This window comes from Sinohyriopsis cumingii, chromosome 2, assembly GCF_028554795.1.
Source record: "Sinohyriopsis cumingii isolate HCF-2022 chromosome 2, ASM2855479v2, whole genome shotgun sequence".
Lineage (NCBI taxonomy): Eukaryota > Metazoa > Mollusca > Bivalvia > Unionida > Unionidae > Sinohyriopsis > Sinohyriopsis cumingii.
This window is the reverse complement of record NC_142962.1, coordinates 108,565,271-108,579,526: the sequence shown is the minus strand read 5'-3', so window position 1 is coordinate 108,579,526 and position 14,256 is coordinate 108,565,271. Positions and strand designations below refer to the sequence as shown.

General features: G+C 37.0%; 1 protein-coding gene across 1 annotated transcript in view; it reads right to left on the bottom strand.

Annotated features, from left to right (window-relative positions):
• LOC149805593 (cleavage and polyadenylation specificity factor subunit 2-like) overlaps positions 1-14,256 on the bottom strand; it is a 412,425-nt gene that overhangs the window by 237,469 nt on the left and 160,700 nt on the right. The gene's annotated exons all lie outside the window — the stretch shown is intronic.

Genomic DNA, 14,256 nt, shown 5'->3' with positions numbered 1-14,256 from the left:
GGTGATAGGAAAAACCTTAAAAATCCATTACCAGTGCACTGGATGCATGCTGGACTATACATTTTGCTGATTACAACGCAAAGCAATATATCTTAGCGAATTTTACATCATTCACAAAGCGATGTAGTAGATAGCACCATTGAAATAATGAATGGTTAATGAATATAATTAATATATTTCAAGCATTTTGTGGCAACAGGTACCACAAATGGTAAATGATCAAGAAATGTAAAAATGAACTGCACAAAAAATTCAGGAAGATAAACCACTCCAAAAATAAATAGAAACATCTGGTACAGCAAGATAAAAAATAAAAATGTACAAATGTTAAAACTCTGTAAAATGTATATAAATTAAAATCTAAGATAAAACATTTCAAGACTTTTAAAGACCTCAGGGTAATCTGCTCGATTTTCCCAAACTTTCAAGGCCTTGAAAATGCTACCTCATTTTTCTCAAACTCTCACAGACCTTAAAAGACCGTACAAATCCTGCTGGTGTCAGATTAATGTGACTGGGTGGGACATGATGCTGCAGACATCATAGCATTGCAACTAAAAAATTGTAAAAGCTATGTTAAAAATGAAAACCACACACACATATACACTGGGTAAACCAGCTCAACTATATGCAAAACTTTTGGGAATATTATTTTTATGGGGAGGGGGAGAGATTGTTAGGGTCATCAACAAAAAAACAGTAATGGTCAGTCAACCCAAAAAACACATTTGTTTTTTCTTCCTTATATTAAGTTTCATGGTAATCTTATGCAAAATGCAAGACTATTTGCATTTACAAGATTTTGTCATCCAGTGCATTTTGCAAAGAAAGCAATAATGCTCAAACAATTTCTAAAGCAATGATTTGTTATTATGCATAATCTTCAGGTGATGGCCATAATATTTATAGTTTCATGGCAAAAACTGCAGGACTAGTTCTGTTCACAAGACTGTACGCTGTACATAAAGGATGGACAGATGGACATAGCAAAATAACAAAACAAGCCAATAAGTTAATGCAAACAAATTTATGTAGATATGCATAATAAATAACATGTAAATAAATAAACAAAATCATTATCTGTTATTGTTAATGGCTTAGAATTTGTTTTTAGTACATAAATACATCAACCATTAGTGATGGTACTACTGCAAATGTAATTCATTAATATTTGTAGTTTTTGGCATTCAAAAAAATAACTATTCCCTGTTGGCTGATTTATGAGGGCAGTATTAGTATTGGATTTACATTCAGGTCAATGATTTATGGTGAGATTGTCAGTAAGCTTCTAAAACACAGGAATCAATTACCTCCAAAATCAAATGGAACATAATAGATAAATGTGGGATCTAAGTGCACCATCCAGCTGACCACATTTTGCTTAAACTGGCCATTTTTTCTGAAAGCTGCATTTATTATTGCTTATGTTTCTTTTCAAAATATTTCTAGTGTTTGAAAATACTAAAACTTTGGTGGGATGATTTATGCAAAAATGCACTGTAAATGATAAATATATTGAATTTATGCAATACCTATCCTGGACTCCTAAAGAATCTACATTAAATGCAGACTGTACCATATTTTCCCGCATATATCCCGCAGACGCAGATAATCCGCACCCTCATATAGCCCGCGGGTTTTGGGGTTTTGTGTAAAAAATCATTGGCATAACCCGCACCTTTGTATAACCCGCAACCATAGATTGATGAACTTTTTTGTGTATGTTCACATTGTCTACCATTACTGTTTTTAGAAGGACCGAATTCGTCAATGCTCACACGTGGATGACAAACAATACTACAACTACTACATTTTCACTCACCCGCCCAACATGCAAATTTGTATTTACGCTATCAAGTCAGTCGGCCCCGGTCCATATTCATCCCTCTGCATCAGTTCAAGTTAGTCACCCTGCCTCCACTATATTCCGGCTGGCAGCCGGCAGATTTGAATTTTGAAGCCAGGTACTTGTGAGCCGGATATGCAATGGTGTGAGGTCCTGAGGCTGAATGCCACAATTGTCAATTTCGAATGTAGCTCGCATGACATCAATTAACTACCGGTATTCAGGCTCGGTACACAGTGCTTGTGCGCGTAGGCTGTCTATAGGAGCTGTGCCTCAACTACAGGCTACATAAACGCGGACATTTCTAAACAATCTTGTATTCTTTTTAATTGTAGATTCGAGTTTAAATAATTTCTTTCTGTTTAATTTAAAAAATGCCGAAACGAAAGTCTTACACAGCCGACTTCAAGCTAACTGCCATTGCGTATGCTGAAGTGCATGGCAATAGAGCCACAGGCAGAAATTTGATATTGATGAGAGTGTAATCCGAGGTTGGAGAAAAGAAAAAGGAACGTTGGAGAAGATGAATTCACAAAAACGTGCTCGTCGCGGACCTAAAGCAAAATGGCCTCACCTTGAAGCTGACCTGAAGCAGTGGATCGTGGCCCAGCAGGAAAACAACCGACCAGTCTCGACAGTTGCCATCAAACTGAAGGCCAAACTCATGGCGGCAGAGAAGCACATTGATGATTTTAAAGGAGGAGTGCATTGGGTATATAAATTTATGAAGAGGAACCAATTGTCAGTCAGAACACGAACGAACGTCGGCCAACGTCTACCCAAGAATTGGGAGAAGAAGATGGATGATTTTCATGAATTCGTCGCCAGGGAAATTCAGAAACTTGACCTTCCCCATTCTGCCATTATTAATATGGACGAAGTATTATTACGTGTAAAAAATTTGTGATATAGCCCGCAACCTTATATAACCCGCATCCCCCCCTGCGGGGTTTGTAAAATCTGGTATAACCCGCAGGATCTATGCAGGAAAATACGGTAATCCTTATTTGCTGCTGAAAGTAGGACATTTATGCAAAATTGTTATGTTAACCTGCAAAAATTAATTAGAGATGTTATTAACTACAGATGCCAGTTAGTGGAATAAATGAAAAGTCTTCACTGAAATTAGATGTATTACAAAGAAGTCCCACAATCATCACAGCCCCAATTTTACATGTAAATTTTTTTTAAATGGTTCATATATCATTGATCTCTTCTAAACTCTTCTTCACTAAATAACGTTCATGGCATTGAATACATGACATTCCATTGCTGACACAGATATAAGTAAAAATACAGTTATTACTTCATTAAATATGTTATCATACATGTGTACCTGTCATGTTTCATGTGCAAGATGATTTGAATTTAGGGACTTATGAGAATTTACCCCTCCCCCATGTGTAGTTAAGTACCATACACACTGATAGAAAAGCTAATATCAGATAAGCAATTTCTTAAATAGAAGCAAAAATTGTGTCTCTGTGTATATGTGTTTTGGGGGATTTTTAACATAGCTTTAAAAAATATTCAGTCATATCACAGTGTGGCAGTTTATAGTGATGTCTAGCACTGAGGCATCATGCCACAGACATATTATATAGCATCATGTCCCACCAAGTCACATTAACAGGCTGACCAGTCCTAACACTAGCCTCTTAATGCCGAGCGCCAAGCAAGGCAGCTGTTAGTACCATTTTTATTATTCTGGGTTTCCTCTCAACCTTGCCACCTCATTTTTGATATTTTGACAGTTATGTTTGGGGGTAGGGTCAGAGTCCATTCTCTATTGAAAATTTGTAACATGTTGGTTGCGAGATTTGTATAGTCATCTGACTCGTGATGCAAATGGCCAGATCAAGGTCATGTTTCAGCAAAGACGTACTTTCATCTCGTCTATCAGCAGATTAAAGACACGACCAATGCTCACAATGTTTGAGAAAATAAATCAAATTCCTGTAGATTTCATGCAGGTATATTTAGAAGAAAGGTCGTTCAAGTTTTCTGGGCTGGCTAGTAAGCAGCTACCCCATGTTGACACCAAATGGTGTCGGCGAATTCCAACTTTCGATAGGGAATGGACTCGGACCCTACACCCCAACATAAATAAATATCAAAAATGGGGTGACAAGGGTCAGAGGAAACTTGGAGTACATTTTTATATGTCTTTGGTATGAACCAGCGACCTCCCGCAGTTGAAGCAGATGCTCAAACCACTAGGTCACTGGAGCATTCAAAGCTGAAAATGTTTATCCAATCTGAAATATGAAGAAGAAAAAAAATTTAAATATAAAGTTTTATAATATTTGAGAAGGCTGCAACACAGATTCAGTCTATGTACAGCAACCCTATTTATTTAAATAATACATCCCAAACCTTGCTAACATGCAGAAATTTTTAAGTTATGTACAGTCCACATCAGTGCTGTCCAACCTTTCTTACACCATGGGCCACTGACAAATGTTTTTCTTGAAGCCGAGGGCTGCAGCAGAAAACTGAAAAGCAACGACTATATATAGATGCTAGAGCTCTGGTGGGCCATTTAAAATCAGCCAAGTGTATGATAAACAGTCACCTATGGGAAAGCAAGACATGTGGTATAATATCGTCAGATACATGTTCACTTCATGTTGACAGTTTAAGGCCCATTTATATTGATGACCTTTAATGCAAAGTCAACTGTAGCTTAATCCATAATGAAGGTGCAAAACTTTTTTCATAACTGGTGATATATACTCAAACTAATTTTATTGGGGCCTGAGTAGCTGAGTGGTCTAAAGCGCTCATCGTTAAAGATCACTGCCATCTCACCTCTGTCTGCGTGGGTTTGAGTCTCAGGTTCAGCCTAGGTGGGTATGTGAGAAAGCTTGCCAGTAGCTTCTCGTGGGTTGGTGGATCTTTCTGGGGGTTTCCCTGGTTCTTCCTCCACCATTAATATTGGCCGCCATGTATAGCCTATATTGTGCTGAAAAATGGCATTAAACACAACAAACAAACAAAACTAATTTTATCATTGAGATACTTGCTCCACAAGTAACAAAACATGTTTGTTGCATCAGTGTAAGTGACATCATTATTACAAAAGTGAGGTAATTTGCCAATGTTTGACAATTTGACTTACTTGTGGAGGCTATTTATGATCATACTGTAAGAAAGCCAATCCTCCACTTCCAAAAACTATATTAACATATCTTCCTGTCTTATCTTGGGAGAATAACAATGTGTCTGCTGACCGCGCTGGTGGCCTAGTGGTTAGAGCATCCGCCTCGGATGAGGGAGGTCATGGGTTCGATCCCCGGCCGAGTCATACCAAAGACTTACAAATATGGTACTAACAGCTTCATCACTTGGCGCTCAGCATTACAAGGTTAGTGTTAGGACTGGTTGTCCTGGTGTCAGGATAATGTGACTGGGTGGGACATCATGCTACATGTCTGCAACATGATGCCCCAGTCAGACATCACTATAAACTGTCACACTGCAGACATCATAGCGATATGACTGAACAATTGTTAAAAATACGTTAAATCCAAATCACACACAAACAATGTGTCTGCAAACATTTAACTGCATGAATATAATTCTTTTAAACACTGTCAGAAATGAAAGGGCATGAAGTTGCTTTTGCAAAAACAGTTGGTAGCCAAGAGCATAGTGTCCAAAAACAAACAGAAGATATTAGGTATCTGAATTAAAAAATATGTTAGCTCTTGTTTTATATCAATCAGTTTATTTCATAAATTTCAATTAAACTGAACACCCATTTAGGATTTTATTTTTTATATTCTGTGCTCGCTAAACCCCCGTTTTGCATCAGAATTTTATTTGTAAACAGCAACCAATACTTTGTGTTTACACTATTGCCATCGGTACTTGCTTATAAGTCAAGTCCAACTGCAAACTGCACAGACCCAGATCTACCATCACATAATGTGCTGGCAGATCTGGATCTATGCAGTTTGATAAGAGTAATTAGCAGAACACAAAACACAGACTCTGATCTGCAGCCAAATTATGCTACGGCAGATCAGGATCATTCTTGTTTGCAGTTTGACTTGACTTAAAAGCAAGTACATACGGTATATGCTATAAAAAAAAATCAAGAATGTGGCCAGCAAATTTGTTCTTTCCACTCTGACTTGGAACTCATTTGACCCAAGATATGATTCAATGAAAATCATCCTTGATCACAGTCTTGCCTAATAAGTTTGATCCTTCATTGTCCAGCTGATAACTACTTGTCTGACACATGAAATCAAAATGAACATCACTGCAAGCACAAAATCTTGTTATTTGCTGTTAATCCAAGGAATATTGAAAAAAATGTCAGAGAATCCAGTTTAATTTTTTACTGATCTCTATATCTCCAGACAATGTGAGATCTTAATATTTATTCTGATTACAGCAAAATTACATTTTCTCAAATGGTAACATTATCTGACCATTTACCAGCGAAGCTCATTTGTAGAGGGTAAAACAAGCCTTCATCAGACCTGGTCATCTGCCTCAGTCTGTCCTTGTGAAAGGCACTTATCGTATGTACTTACCTATTAAATTCCAACTGCAAAAACACACAGATCAAAGTCTATCTTGTTCACCTTACCAACTGCTCTTTACAAACTTGACAGACCCAGATGAGCTGGTGCAATATATACCCACATATCTCAGGGACTGTGCAGTTTGCAGTTGGTCTTATCTTACAAGCGAGTATGTATAGAAGTCCAATTTTCTAAGTATGATCATGTGCCACAGATGTGATGAAAATGCTATTAAAATCCAACTAAAAGCTTGACAAGTAACTGAAATTGTGGGGGGGGGGAGCATTTGAATAAATTTTATGGGATATAAACATTAAAACACAAATGGGCCAGAATTTGGATATGCCAATATAGAACATCAGACTAAAATGATGAATGCTTCCATTATTCTCCCTGTAATGTGCAAAAATTTCATAGAGATCATTTAACAGTGCATTCTGTCATGCTCAGCATGACACATAAACATAAGTTTAATGTATGGGTTAGACTCACCATAAATTGTTGACTGGGAGGGATGGAATTTGCTCTGTTTGGGGCATGAATTGAATTTTAATTAGGACTTGCTCAGTTAATAAAAGAGTGCAATGTTAGCACAAAGTCAAAAGTAGTAAATGAGAAACAGTAGAGACGAACCAGGGAAATTTTAGGAAGATTTGGGCCATTTGAAACAGGTGTCATAAAATAATATTTCCAGAATAGTTATTAATAAAGAAGGACTAGAGAGGATTATTCTAACTTCTATGGGAATGATACAAATTTTGGGTGGTTAAAGAAGTAATCCTGATTGGCTAAGCTAACTGAGGGTGTGTGAGTGTTACCAGAGGGAATTCAGGGTTTTAAGAAAATCCCCCAGTGAAATCAATAAAAGTACTGAGGAAAACCATAATTTAACTTTGAGAAATTTAACAAATAATTTCTTTCATCAAAAAAGTTGTCCATGGTATAGGAGGATCTGGAACTTTAACAGACCCAGAGCCAGAGAAGAGTTAAGGACTTCTCTGATGATAACCTAGCAAGGGCTAGGGAAGGCACAAAGGAAATAGCACCATACCCGACTGCAGTGGAAAGAGAATGCTGTCTGCAACCAATAGGTTGATGACCCAAAGAGGAGAAAGAGAGAGACAGTGAAAGAGACATAGCGAGAGAGAGAGAGAGAGAGAGAGAGAGAGAGAGTGAGAGAGGGAGGGAAAGATATAAGGAATTGCCAACCTATCAATAATAGTAATTTTGAAAAGACGGGAAGCACCAGGAGATAATCATACTGGCAATTTGAGTTTGATCCATCACTCATTTCTATGAAGAAATTTGTTCTATCAGTATAAAATAATGGCTCATTAAATTTCACATAAATTTGTTAACTCTATTTTTAAGAGAAAGTGACTCATTCAAATGTCACATTTGTTTATGTAATTGATTGAATTGTTATATTTTATATATGGGGGCCTGTGTTGTTCTATTCTATATCTTTGCTCAGATCTCTGTCATTCAATCCCTTAATTTTATATTTTATTTTATTGTATACTCTATCCAGGCAATAACACCAATCATCTCCTATATAACAATAACCGAAAACCATGAGGAGTGCTGGAGATCACACATCTCCACCGCCTCCTGACACTTCCACTAACAGCCAATACATCATCATATGGCCATTCTTTACTTTGCAATATACTTGGCAAATTTCCATTTAAATAAGTGTTGTCAGACAAGAACCCCATCGCCTCTTTCAAAATATGTATATGGCTGACCTCCCTGGATTTATCTCCCCTTTTTTAATCACAAAGAACATGGCTGATCTGGTCAAAAACAGGAAAGCAATGATGAAATGTGGAACAATACTGGAGAAGCATATTCATTTCACAAAGGATGTGTATTCAGAACACATACATTTTTGGAATGGAACATCAAAAAATGTCAAAAACTTATTGAACAGTTTCAGTACATGCAGATATCCTTTGAATATACACCCCCCCAAAAAAATCCCACAAGATTCTCTCAGTGGGACTGATGCTCCAGTGTCCGTAAAGGATTTCCAAAAATCAAGGACAGGACTGTTTCTTCAATTTCATTATCTGCTTTTGCTCCTGAAACTGTTATTCTTGTGAAACTCCAACATCCCAAACTTTATAACACAAATATTCTTTTTCATTTCTGACTGAACATATTTACAAGATACCAGTAAGCACAGTACAAAATTTGTTGTCATGACCTTTGAACCTGAACCTGATATCACAGACATAAAATCATACCCACATAAAAAGTAACTCTGAGGGAAAAATAGCAAATTTATTTTAGTGGCATCATCGAAGGTATTCATTAAATATATCCAAAAAATGGATATGATAAAAATCAATGTACACTTGTCTGTGTTACTGTGCTTGGAATTCTACCAGTACACCTAAAAGATTGAATCAAGGCCTTTGACCTTAAAATCTGAATGTCTGAGTGCCAAGTATCAACTTGTTCACCTAAATACATGTCTGGTCAAAAATCATTTACATATGTACCATTTGTATATGTACAAGTACTCTGGTAACTGTATTCATTAGTTCAGAAAAGTATTAAAATGCAAGCATTGACCTTGACTAGACCACAGGGTCAATCTGATCTAGTTTTCAAAACTTATTCACAAAAGTGCAGATGGCCAGATCTGTACCATTTTCATTCAGAACTCATTAAATACCACAAGAAGCATTTCAGTGACCCTCCCTCCCCATGTCAATGCCACCATTCATCCAAGAGGAGTACAAAACAACAATAGCTTTGACATGGATATGTTGGAAGTCAGATGAACCCGTTGCTAAAGGAATATTTTACGGAAAACTAAATGCTGACAAGACCATGCATTCAGAGAAGTAACCATACAGAGACTTCCTAGGTGGCCATCAAGGCAGCCATTTTTGAGATCAGATCAGCATAATTTTAATACAGAAATGACATTATATTGCAGAAAAGAAGTTTCTGTTTTTCTGTGTCTTTTAGATATTGGTGCAAGCATCCATTTGGAGACAAACTGTCAAGCAATTTATCAAATTGTGTGAGGTCTCATTAGAATGATTTTCATTTGAAAGTAAATATAGTGGCTATTGTTGTTGTTGTTCTAGGGTTTAACGCCATATTTCAGCACAAGATAGGCTATACATGGTGGCCAGTATAACTGGTGGAGGAAGAACCCTGGAAAACCCAGGGAAGAACCACCGACCCACGAGAAGCTACTGGCAGGCTTTCCCACGTACCTACGCTAGCCGAGCCTTGGACTCGAACCCACGCAGACAGAGGTGAGATGGCAGTGATCCAGAACAGTGAGCACTGTAGACCAGTCGGCCACTTGCGGCCCCAAATATAGTGGCAACTGTTTTAGTGAAAATTCCTTTTCAATATGAGCATCCTTCTAGCGGAGTAGTAATAACAGGACGATCACCATTCTGACTAGGACCAACTAATTATCATAAGAAGTTGCTCATTCCAGACCCAATGTCTATAGCTCTTTATTCATCAGATCAGTAACAGATTTTCAATGCCATGTTGGCCATAATGGAAGGCTGATTGGTACCATTTTCACTTCCTTTACAACCAAGAAAATATCAAAAAAAGTCTTTATGTAATCCCTGGCTGAGTCAGACCAAAGACTTACAAAAATGGTACTAACAGCTGCCTCGCTTGGCTCTCACCATTAAGAGGTCAGTGTTAGGACTGGTTGGCCTGGTGTCAGGATAATTTGACTGGGTGTGACATTATGCTACATGTCTGTGACATGATGCCCCAGTGCTAGGCATAACCATAAATTGATACACTGCAGACATCCTTGCGATATGACTGAAACATTGTTAAAGCTACGTTAAAAATCCAAATCACACACACACACACTTTATGCAAAAACATAATAGCACTGTGTCAATCAATTCTGGAGAGATACTAATCACAAGATTTAAAAGATGGGCACCATGGCCATATACTGGAGATCTGATTAGCACCATTTTCATTTCAAACCAACTAAATATTAGAAGTCTTCCTGGGTGTCTGAGGGGCAACATTTTCATATAGAACCAACTAGATATCATCAGATGTCATTTAGTGAAAACCTCATGCCAATTTCATCATCCCTTCTGGAATAAAATAACAATATTTTTAAGATGGATGTAGTGGGGGACATATTGGATGTCAGATTCAAAATGGTCACCATTTCGCCAATATGCATAATGGTCATACTGGATGTCTTTGCATTGCCACTTTCATTTAGGACCAAACAGACATCATAAGAAGTGTTTCAGCAAAAAAATCTCATGTCAATATGATCATTCATTAAGAAAGAATAACGATAACATAGTAACCATACCAGATATCTGAGGGGCACCATCTTCACTTATGACAAGACATCACAAGAAATTTTTGAAATGTTGATATGACTATCCATCAAGGAGTCACAATCCAAGAAATTTCAAGATGAACACCATGTTGGCCATATTGGATGTTAGATCTGCATCATTTTCATTTAGGACCAAGTAGGCAGCCATTATGGGAAAGCAATTATAAGATTTTCAAGATCACTACAATGCAAATATGACCATCCATTCAGGAATAACAATAAAAAAGATTTTTAAGATGGCCACTGTCATGGCAATACTGGAAGACAGATCACAACTGTTTTATTTTGGATGAATTGGACATAATCACAAAGTCTTTAGAGTTAAAATCCCATGTCAACATCATCCAGTCAGGAGGAGTGCAGAAAACAAAAATTTCAAGATGACCACCATGGTTGAAATTAGATGTCTTGGATGTCTGAGCAGTGTCAATTTCTTTTAGGACCAACTAGACCTGAGATGAATGTGTATGTAAAGGATCAATCCAATCATCGAAGTTGTTTAGGAGTAGCAACAACAGACTTGCGATTAGAGCCTTGTTGTTGTGGGGTTTAACGCCATTTTTCAGCACGATGGGCTTTACATGGCGGCCAGTATTAATGGTGGAGGAAGAACCCAGAAAACCCCGGAAAGAACCACCGACCCACGAGAAGCTACTGGCAAGCTTTCTCACATGCCCACATTGGCTGAATCTTAGACTCGAACCGCCGCAGACAGAGGTGAGATGGCAGTGATCCGTAACGAAGAGTGCTTTAGACCACTCGGCCACTCGGGGCCCCGCGATTAGAGCCAGATGAAGAAGAGATGGACTAAAGGCAGACAGTGGATGATGGACAAGAGACCATAGCATAAGTTCTTGTCTATAACCAGAACAGCTAAATGCAAACCTACATGAACGCATCGAACAATCCATCATGCCTCTGAGATGGATTAAAGATAATCTGAGAACACAGTTTGTGATAGGCAAAAATCAAATGAGGGCAAATTATATCAACATAAAATGTGTTGCCTTATTGTAACAAATATTATGTTTTGCAGGGTCATATCCAGGATACAAAGGTTTCGTTTTGAGATGAGGGCCGTGGTCTATTTTGCTTCAGTGGCCATATTTCCCTTTATTTCAGTTAAAATCACGCATGCATGTACGCACGCAAACACACATTTATTAATGCTGTGAATTTTTTTATTTAAGTGTGTGTGTGTGTGATTTGGATTTTTAAAGTAGCTTTAACAGTTTTTCAGTCATATCGCTACAATGTCTGCAGTGTGGCAGCTTATAGTGATGTCTAGCACTGGGGCATCATGCCACAGACATGTAGCATTATGTCCCACCCAGTCACATTATCCTGACACCAGGCCAACCAGTTCTAACACTAACCTCTTAATGCTGCGCACCTAGCGAGGAAGCTGTAAGTACCATTTTTGTAAGTCTTTTGGTAGGACTCGGCCAGCGTTCGAACCCACGACCTCCCACTTCCGAAGTGAACACTCTAACCACTAGACCACCGGAGCAGTCTATTTATTTAAGAGATACAAATTTTCATAATTTACATTTGTATTAGATAATTACCTAATTGCTGGCACTTAAAATCATGAATTTGGGTTGTGGGGTCCTACTGTATCCACAGACAATCACTGTTTGCTAGGTAATAAATTTGCAACAAATAACAGTCTTGAAATAAATGAAAACTAAAAGGGTTTATTATTCGTAAAGCAAAAAGACACCCCTCACCCCACCCCGCATGACAGTTATTACTATTCTGAAACAATGGTACTTGGCAGAAGAAAAAGGAAAATCCAACAAAGGTAAATAAAATTAACTTTTCTTAAGAATGATATATATAGGTTTCAGAAATTAAAGGACTAGTTATTGGTCTTTCTCATTAGTTTAAATTGTTCAGTAGAGTACAGAAAGCTTCAGCTTTGTAAAAATTTGGAAAAACTTGATATAAGTCAAACAGTGGGGCTAGCAGGCTAAAATATTTGCCATACAAGATCTAGATCTATGACCGACCAAAAACTAAAGTCCAAATAAACTAAGTCTAGCTCAAAGAAATTCTAAAATGTACAATAATTGCTAAAATGGTCCGAAAATCTAATAGTTATCTACGATGTCAATACAGACATTCATACCAAATTTTATTTGTCATCCAACTTAAATGGCTTTTGTTAAAATGTGCTACCGGAAATATGGTTTCCATTAAAAATTTCAGATTAAAAAAAATATGAAAATAATCAAAAATTATTCCTGAACTGTAGTAAAACCTGTCTGTAAAGACCACCCTTTCAGCCAAAACAAATTCATGGTATTGTCCCTCCCCCCTAGGCAAAAAAGAAAGATTTTTCTCATTACATATAAATACTAATCAATTCTGTCTACCTAAAAGAGGTTTTTGCTTAACTGTGCTAACAAGGTGACTGGCCAAAAAGTCAAAATACAAAATGTTTAAAAATGTGAATTTCAAAAAATGTTCACAAAGAAAAAGACCACTCACTAAAATTTCATCTGGTCTTGGGTCCCACCCAATGTATCAAAATATCAAATCTGGTCTGGTTTGGCTCGTACATTTTGACCTATTGTGCAAACAAGAAATTATAATGGATTGACAGACAGCTGATGGACAGCATCAATGCAATATTGGGTGATGAGAATTGTAATTGGCTAAACTACAAAAATTAATGAATTCACACTATAATGAAGGATGAGAAAATGTGAACACCTGGTATGTAACCCTAGAGAATTAGTTTCAAATTCCTTCTTAGCTAATCAAAAATGTAAAGCAAAAGCCTGTGGAATGGTGGATCACAAACTCAAATTAAACAAACAATCAACTCTTTTTATATCTATGCCAGATTTAGTTCATATTACAAATATATTCAAAACACTAGAGGATGTTGCTGTTGACAAATGTATTTCTAACTTGTGAAACTGGTAAAAACATGAACAATCTGCATGACAACACTGACAAATTGATTTCCTCTGTTATACACTTTGCTATTTCAGCCACAAGACATGCTTTGCTGAACTATGAAGGAAATGAATTAAGAAACATAACTTTGCTATTATGAAAGTTAATTAAATTACACTGAAATCATCAAACAACTACTAAATCAAACAACTACTTAATACCAAATCAAACTTTCAAACTGTGCAATGGCTTGAGAAAGGAAAGAAAAATTCTATTTGGGGAAGAATTTTGTAAATATCAAAAGATAAAGGTAATTACATCATGGCTAAAAAGGGTGGGGAAAAAGCCTTCGAACAGTTCAATCTGATTCCTCTAAACTGAAAACAATTTGAATGAGATCTAAAGTTTCATCTGTTGCAAATAAAGGCAAGTTAAAATGTCATAGTGAAAGAATTTGGATGAAAGGGAAGGATGGAAACATGGACGGACAGGGCAAAGTACTCAGATGAAATTTATGTACATTTGCAATCAATATCATAATCAGTAATATTATTTGTTATGACTTGAGATGTAAATTGTAATGCAACACAAAAACAAGT